Genomic DNA, 9,600 nt, shown 5'->3' with positions numbered 1-9,600 from the left:
CCACAATCCGCTGTAGGTTTGCTCTGCAGCTGAATCTGCAAGATCACGGGAGAACTTAAAGATCATTCAGAAATCGTGAGATCAGGAGATAAGAACAAACATCCAAGTTATTTTGCCTCTCTGGGTTTAATAATGTTCATCTGTACATGGTGTTTAAAGGCTTTATATGCAATTTCTGCATGCTAACACAACAATGCAGCGTGAGTTGTTTGTGTTGCATGCTGGTGCTCAAGGGCGACATCTGCTGGATCAAAAAAACGCATATAAAGCCTTTAAAATTGACCAGCTGCTCCATGGTTTCCTATACCTGCCTTCCTGTTTGGGTTGATCTGCTCTTTTCAGCTTGACATGTGTGGTGGATGCAGGCTCCGTTGAAAATAGATACATAGATAATAGATACAGAGCGGACAAACACTTCTGGAATGTACTGGAGACACATATGGACGTCAGTCTTGCAGTGCAATTTAGCGGTCAACCTCATGAAACTGATGGTAATGACGATGGTTTTTGTTTGATAACAAGGACTTTTAAGATGGTTTCTATCCTGATTAGAGCTCTCAAGAACTGCTGTCAATGTTGTGCTTTGCCTCTGGTCACTTCCTGTCAGCACCTGTGTGTCCAATCAGACTCAAAGCTGATCGTTTGCTCTTACTGACATTGTTCCCTTTTTTCTAGATCCTTGCTTGTGTTGTTCTTACTCTCTGGTCTACGTCGCTTTGGAGAAAAGCGTCTGCTAAGTGAATTGTAGAATTGTAGAAACTTCTGTCCCTTTTCATATTTCTAAACTGGTGCAACACTTTGAATGGCTTCAATGAAAGAAAGTCTACAGCCATCAAGATAATTTGAAGAAAACTAGGACTTTATCCGGACTTGCCCTTTCATACATCAGGCACACAGTCAGTAGTGGTCCATGACACTTTTTCAACTATTAGAAATACTCTGTGACTCTTCATACAGCTCACTCAGACATCACAGGGACCTCTTACAAGGGGGCTAGAAGGTTAGACCCTTTTAAGTTCCAGTTTACAATTCTGACATTTGAAGGGTCACTTGTAGATCCTTAAGTAATGTCGGGACATTTAAAGAGGTGCAGTGCATGTGTTAAAGTGGGTAGGGTACTTCTGTCTTTAGATGTTTTGAACTCGTTCATTAAGACTATACTCTGGCCTTTAACAACATCAGGCAGTATCAAGGCTCTCGTTGTTTAAAGGAATTGGCTCGCTTACCTGCTATCGACTGTAAAGCATTTTAAAGTCTTGATTGAAAGTCAAAGTATGGTGTGGTGCATTACTCATGTTACAGGCAGAATGTACACGTGCTCATTGTGTACTGCTCCGTTTCACAGTCTGAATAATTGGCTGTGTAGAAGAAGGGATTCTGCAGATCTTCTCTCTTTCTGGCAGGCGTGTTTTAGTCGCCCCGCAAAGAGTCCATTCCATACGTGTCAGGTGGTGTTGCGTTTCTGGGGCATTTCCCTCTATTTCCCCCTCCTCCTCTTCCAACAGCATTGCTCTAATCCTGTGTGGGATATCTATGCCACCTACCACCACCCACCCATCAACGCACCCTCACCAGTAGGACCACCCTCTCAGGGGTTTGCTAGCTGAGCAGGCGTTAGGAAAGTCAGTCACAAAGATTCTTCTTACATTAGATTGTATCATCGGTGCACCTGAACAGTGACATTTATACTCTTAATTTAAACAGTTGGGTATATTACATCGGTGACACTTGTGGTCCAGAACAATGGGAATTCCCTTTGAAGAAGATTTGATCTTATCTTACTTATATCTCATTATTCATTACTTACAATCAACTGCCAAATGCACTGACCTTATAACACCCATTTACTCATCTTCTGACCACCCAAAACGGGGTGTAGGCCTACATGTCGCATTCACAGACTGATGGTGGAGACTGCTTTACAAAGTGCCTGCTATTTAATCCTACTTGTACGCATTCATAAGTCTTTTTGTTCAGTGTCTTGCCCAAGGACACTTCAACATTTGGACTGAAGGAGCTTGGGATTAAACCACAAACCTTCAGACTGAGAGAAGACTGACTCCTCTACAGAACCACAGCCGTTTATTGGTCAATAACACCTGATAGTGATCCCCTGATTTCTTTTCATCTATTTCAACTCATGACTTGAGTTGGGTCCCATGAAATATTTGTACAACTATCAATTGGACCACAGGTATGTCTGTGATGCCTATAGAAACAATCTAACCTTGAAGATTCCATGTACTGACATCTGCCAAACAAACCCCCAAATCCCCCTTAATCAATCAAATGATTTAATTTGCCTAATGAATTGGTGTCTGACCGAACATGTTGTGATGGTTTCCCTGTAGCTTAATGCATGGGCATAAAAATCAATGGGTGTTCAATTTTTAGGTTCAACTTCTAGATTTACTTTAAATGATGGTTGAATTTATCCAATGAAACGAAAACAAATAATCCTACATTAGTGTCTCGTGCAGTTATTGGTCATGCAAACCAAGCCTTCCTCAAAAGTCACTATAAACCCAATTTAATTTCACAATGTAAGATTTTAAACATGGCCTTAAACAATCTGTTGCAGGTTGTTCCGACAATGCATGGTCAGACTTTGGTTGGTAGATGATTGCATTGTATCCACTGCACGTAGCGCCTTGTTGTGTAAACAGGACCTGTCTGAGCAGTTGGTATTCGGATCTGCCCTTGATCTGCCCCATTGCTTTATGAAGTGGGATTGAGGGCAGGAGGGCTGAACAGGGTCTATTGTGTGTCGAGGTGAAAGAGTCATTGGGGTAAGAAGGTTTGGGTTACTGGAAGGAGGGTTCACTCTTGTGAATGAAAAGGAAGGAGATGAGGGCAGGGCAGAGCCAACCGCTGGGCATAAGGTTGAATTAGAGTGGCCCACTCCACAGATTAGGTGACTGCCGAACAGAGCTCAGCGGGTATCCGGTCCAGGACCTTCTTTGTGAAAGTCAGGCTTGATGGATTCCCCAGAACTTGCGATGGTGGATACTTTGACCCTGTTCCCACACAATACCCTCCTTCTGCGTTGAAAACTGTAATGCAAATTCTGTCTCTTGCCAATAATTTGAAAAGTCAATCGCAAAATTCTTTCTGTTATGGATGTTGATGGACAGAAAGGCTCATGGTTGCTGGCTTCCGAAACATTTGAAAACAGAGCTGTGGTACCCTTTGACATTTCAAGCCACATTGATACCCTCAGCCACTCAACTTTCTAACAATGGAAGAACGTGCATTTATAAGCAGACTTGCAACACTTTCTTGACCTAAAAATGCATGCTACTTTTTATGACTCCCCTTGCTGCTGCTACTTTAGAGATTAAGGACCTATGGCCAACCCTTTGTGGACGTTCTTCTCTTAATATGTGCTTAATTGACATGTGTTAAGTGGAGTATCTTGATGATGAACTCTGAACATAGACACACCTTGTCTAAGGCCCTGGATTTTCCCATTTCCTTTAAAAGCTAATGCTCTCATCTCTTTTTTTTTTGTCAGTGTCAGCATCAAATGTGACATTGAGTTCTCTTGTTGCAAGCTGTTTGCACAGTCATGTACAACAAAGTTGGGCCTAGCCTTGTCCTTATTTGGCCTTTGTTCATATTGGTACTCCCAAAGCAGTCACTTGTATACATGAGCACTCCACAGTGCCCTCTCTCATCCATCAGTACATTAGACCAATAGCTGTGTTAATTGTGCATTCGAGAGATGTTTAAAAATGTGTTAGGTGCAGCAACTCCTGATTCAGTCGCTCTATGGGGTATTGAAGACACTTGCAGACATTGCAATAAGCATTCTGATGGAAGCATACTAGATCTGCCTGTACTTTTCCCTAATCCCATCCTATATATGACTGAAACTAAAACTTAGAACATGAGTTACCAACTCACCTGGAACCCATCGCCAACTTTTCAGGGCTTCTGTTGTGTCCTGTGGTTAACAAGAACCAAGATTTCCATTACTGTGGGTTGTCACTGTTTACGTCCAACTAGCAACTTATAGCGTGATTGGAGTTGTAGTTGAGAAACAACATATGACTATAACAGATTTACTAACCAAATTGTACATTTACTAATTGTAAATTGGCTTTACAATGATTCAGAGATTTCATTATGGCAGATTGCATTTCTCCCTTTTTGCTCTCTTCATCCACTGTTGTCCTACAACGAAAGCCCAGTGAAACTCTTGTGAACAATGCTCCTTGTACTACAACCCCAAACACAATGCACATTATCATTCAGTTCACTGGTGACATACAGATAACCATTGCTGCACTTTGTAAGTTGACCACCTACGTATAGAACAATTCTAATCGTTTCCTATCGTGTCATCTGTTTCTAATGAATTGTTTAGAGTGTAGGTGAATGGGAAAGGCAAGAGTGTTGATGCAAGCATTGGGGTTTATCAACCCATCTTGATCTTTTCCATCCGAGACATTTCCCAAACATAAACTCCAGGTAAAGAAGCATCCCTGGCCCAGTTGGTCATCTTGTAACTATTGATTCCCTTTGTCAGTCTTTGTGACAATCCCTTTCACAGGTCAGTTAAGAGTATGCGTCCATTTACACAACAAGACGTGGGAGGTATAAAAGACGCCTCCACAGAGAGCCTTGGTGCTGCTTAATGGGAGCACGGGGCCTGCCCTCAGTCCTGGTGCCTTTCACACATCTTGCTCCCTGCCTCTCCAGTTACTTCCACTGTCCTGCTGCAACAAAGACCCAACTGACTGCCCTCTCCTTCCCAGACCCTATCACTGTGGATCCACCTGAGATTTCTCTCCCCTATCTCTCCAGCATCTATGGAAATGAAGTGTCTTGTATACCCTTATAAATGAGGCTGTTCCTAATTAAAAAAGAAGGTACACAGAGTATCCAAAGTAACTGATGTTAATTCTGTAACTCTACCTAGGATAGAGCTTGAAAAGCAAGGTTTCAGACTGTGTGTGTGTGTTTCTGTTTTTTTGTCCATAAATGCCCCAGAGAAAAACTGTGCTACTTTGGTGAGTTTGTGTGCCCAGGTGCCCTGAGCCTTAAATGCACTGAGTGAACCCTGATAAGGTATTTACCACAATTAGGACCTAATCTTAAGAGGGGCCAAATGCCAACCAACCATGTTGTTTGGGCAAGAAATGGTACTGCCAATTTCTTTGAAATCACAACACTTAGGAAAGTTGTTTTCACACGTTCACACAAAATTTAGAAAATTTCCAGACAGCCTTGCCTCTGAAACTTCCCTGAACTGTTGTTTAAATATATCCCTCGCAGTGTGTAATTTTCCCTGTCAGACAGTAAAAGCATCGATATGGAAATCCAAGATGACAATAAAGCAACAGAGTCAGGCACTGTAATAATTGCAGTTTTGTTAGGAATTTATTCCAGCGCTGTAATTAACCGTAATTGGGCATATCCAACAGTATCAACAAACGCATGAAAAAGAACATGATAGCAGGCAGACAAGAGTATGAAGAAGCTTTAGAAACAAACAGAAATTGCAAAACTGAGCAGGCTGTGGCTCAGTTGGTAGAGTCATCGTCGCTCAACTGGATGGTCGAGGGTTCAATCCCCAGCTCCTGCAATAACATGTCTGATGTGTCTTTGGGCAAGGAACTTAACACCGAATTGCTCCCACTGTTTCTCACTACATAGCAACCACTGCCATCAGTGTGTGAATGGGTGTGACATGCAGTGAAAAAGCACTTTGAGTACTCAGAAGACTAGAAAAGCACTATACAAGCTCAAGTCCATTTACCATTTACAACTGGCTGTGCACAAGTCGCACATCGGTCGCATGATATAAATGTCATCAACCTCTCCTGCGCGCTCACTGTGAATTATCCTGATGAATTCAATGCTTTGTTCAAACACCACCTTCCCGACTTCACATTAGATTCAGATTCAGATTACTTTATTTGCACCCATAGGTAAATTTGGAGAGTCACGTAATACAACACAGACAATACATAAAAATACTAAGCGCAAATGCACAGTTCATGGGCAAAAGTTCACGGTCTAATTGTACAGTTTTCTCATCTGGAATTTTCCTCACATGGAAATTTCACTAGGGTGCTGGCTGGAAAAAGGCAGGGTAAAATTTGGTCAGTGTTTACATGCAGCTCACTCAAAATTTTCGGGAAAAGTTGCAAGACTTTTTAGGTACTCAAAAGTCAGTGTTCCAAAAGGGGAAAAAAGGCCACAGTGTCTATTCACGTTTTTCCCTGAAATACCTTTTTTATCATTGGCACATTGCAGGTGTCAGTGACAGATCCTGCCCCAAAGACATCGTCCTGTATGAAAGTCTCTTTGTGCAGAACATTCCTTTCCCCTTGCATTAAAAGCATGTCCAGATGCAATTATTCTATTTTCTCATTACACCATCATTTCCAGATCTCTGACCTCCCCTGTCAGCCTTCTAACATATTCCTCTGTTTCCACTCCCCTCTCCCTCAGATTCCTATGCTGTACCTCCCCTCAACTGCCCTCTCCCCCCCACCTTCCCCCTCTCCCCAAACACTGATCTCAGATTAAGTTGAACACTATCCCAGGTAAAGTTTGCACCTGCTGCTTTAGGCAAAGATACTTCCACAACTTCAATAGGTTCTTTTCACTTTTTTCTTCCAAGGACATCATTTAAACACCAAACAGAAACCTTTGGACCGTTGTTGCTTTTGCGGGTTATCCTGTGGAGCTTAAACTGGACAAGAGGGGCTCTTCTATTTGTACATCCAGCCCTTCTGTACTCCCTTTTCTCTGTTGAACACTTCAGCTACTGTCAATTCATCAGTGTCATTCAAGTCCCTCCATCACCACCACCACTCTGTGGATGGTCCTCAGCTGGATGGGATACGACTGTGTGGAGGTTGCCAGGTTAGACCGTTGAGGTGCTAGATGTCCATCTTCTGAAAGCAGGTGAGTGCATCGTTTCCTCCCTTATTTAATTTGTGGATTCCTAGTTTGTGATGTTTTATCGTCACTTGTTGATGGTACAAACTTTTGCTTGTGAGAAAGTTATTTAGCGCTTGTATGTTCAACAATTATTCTGCCATAGACTGCTTGCGGAAACGTCATTTTTGTATCGTGGTCTAATTTCAGATGAATGTATTCACACTTTTTTGTTTCATTTGAAGGTGTCACAAACTTCTTTTAAGGAAAGCAAAGTATACGTATTATGATCCCTCACTACAAATGTAGATACCAGAGCACCTCAAACAAATAACATCTTGTACATCTAACATTGCTTTATTTTCAAGATTTTAAGAAACATGGAGAATGAAAGTCATCCACATTTTTAAAAAGGCTTCTTGTTTATTTTTCTGAATAAGCGGTAGCCTAATATACCAACATTCGCAACAAGAACATTTTTTTCCCCTTCCTCATCATCTGCTTATCCAGTTTTGGGGTCCCCAACAGTAAAATACACGGGCCAACAGGTGCATATCCATTAATAACAGTATTTACTCTAAAAAAGACACAGATTAGATCATTTTTAAATATAAATATATAATATAATGTCGCCACAGCATGATTATGAATTGACATCTCATATTGGATTGGACTCAACTGTATATTTTAAATTAAATTCATGTGTTTCAGAGAGTTAAATATACTGATAAGATAGGTGACTTACTTGATGTAGTTAGAGATTTTTCTTTTTGGGGGTGACCTCAGAAATTTGCTCCTTAAAATGACTTGCTGATCTTTTATGTAGGAAATAAAGGAGAGGGGGTTATCTTAACTGTCCTGCTAAAAGGACAAAGTTACACCAGTCCGATAAGATGGTGAGCTGCAAGAGTCAAACGAGCAATTGTGTTAATCTTTCTGATGACAATGTTTGATGGGAGGCTGATGATATCAGAGCAGACCTCTCTCAGCGGTGCTCGCTAATCTTGGCACACCTGAACAAAATTTAACATCGGGCTGAATAGGATTCACACATTAGAGAAATTTGAGAGACATATCTAATTGACTTCACATACCTCATGTTTCAGCAGTCACACATCAACGTGTCGTTTCAGAACATACAAAATGTTGGTACTACAGGTAACTACAAATAGACTGGTTTACAGAGCAAAGTCCTGTTTTCAATCTCTAAAATAAATGGAAAAAGTTTGGACACGTCTCAACAACTACACACCTGTTGTGTGTAAGAATAATCCCAAATCAAATGGTCACTTACCAAATTTTTCTGAACTTATATTTTGTACACTCAACCAAAAGACAGCCCCATGACACAATGTGAACAGCTCAATTAAACCTTGACGTTGACCTAACCTTCTGCTAAGTGCCAGTTTGACCAGCACACCAGCCTACCGCCTCTCTGAGAACAAGTATTCAATTATAAGATGGTGTAGGGTCTGTTTATTTGTTCTTAAAATATAGTTTGGTATAGTTTAGTTTACTAATACTTTTACTAATATTGTTTTATTTTGCAAGTTATTTGTTTAGTAAATTTAGTGTTGCAGAATTAGTATTTTTTATTTTGTTGAGTATTTGGGTTACACTGTGGGCACCTGAGGTTTTAGAGATAAGAAGGCAGGTAGAGGACCACCATGCACCTGGGTGGGCCTTTGGTTTTTACCAGCGCTAAAGAAGCAGCAGGGGCCAGGATTTTCTTTACTCTTTTGCATGAACAATGGACTTTAGCCTGCTTACACCAAATCCCCATAGTTCATCAGTGGCCTTTTGATTATGTTTGATATATGTTTTATTTAGATTTTTTTCAGACAAATAGCCACTACATATGGAGAACATATCCAGTTGGAATTACTCCATAAATAGACAACATTTTTAAAGCTCAGCATTGAACGTCCTGCTAAAAATTCTCCAATGTCAATCTTGTGATGATTCAAATATTGTAGTATAAAAGTTGTATCAGCTATGGGATTGGCTCATGTCCACTTTCATCACTTCTAGTTTATGTGAAATGCATGGTGGTCAATTTAAAAATATCAGTTAAAGTATAAACTGCAGGATCTAGATTATGCAATGAGCCTCCTGTCATGCTTCCATTTATGGAGAAATTCTGCTGACCTCATGCTTTCTGCAAGGTAAAGTTTCCATAATCCCCAACACTACATGACAAGACCACAGTCTCCATGCTAGCAAACTACACCCCAAAAGTGGCAAGTCCAATAAATATTTGAATCATGTAACTAGGCAGACCTTGCCTTCAATCCGTAAACTCTAAATATCTTAAAACAGTATTATGTAGCGTTTCCTTTGGTGATTTAGCCGTTTCAGTGCCAGAGCTCCCCTCCATGTGAAGATGGTCCACCAAAGCAGATCCCTAATGGACACTTTTTAGCAAGGGCACCGTTGATGCATGCAATCTTTGGAGAGTATCACAAGTCCAAAATACCATAGTTACAGACACGAACGCTTATGAAGACAGGCAGAAGGTCTCTACTTTTGTAGCTGGAGTGGATCAGTGAGGCTGTTTATACCTGCATATTCATCCTTCCTGGCTGATCTGATAGCACCATACGTGAGGCAGCTTTGTTCTACCAGTTCTTAAGTTGGGAAGTAGTCTTTGATACTGCCCGGGAGGCATGAGCGTTTACACTACCAAATCAATGCTTGGACGAATGC

Source organism: Labrus bergylta, chromosome 14, assembly GCF_963930695.1.
Source record: "Labrus bergylta chromosome 14, fLabBer1.1, whole genome shotgun sequence".
Lineage (NCBI taxonomy): Eukaryota > Metazoa > Chordata > Actinopteri > Labriformes > Labridae > Labrus > Labrus bergylta.
The sequence above is the reverse complement of the archived record's forward strand: the minus strand, read 5'-3'. Positions refer to the sequence as shown.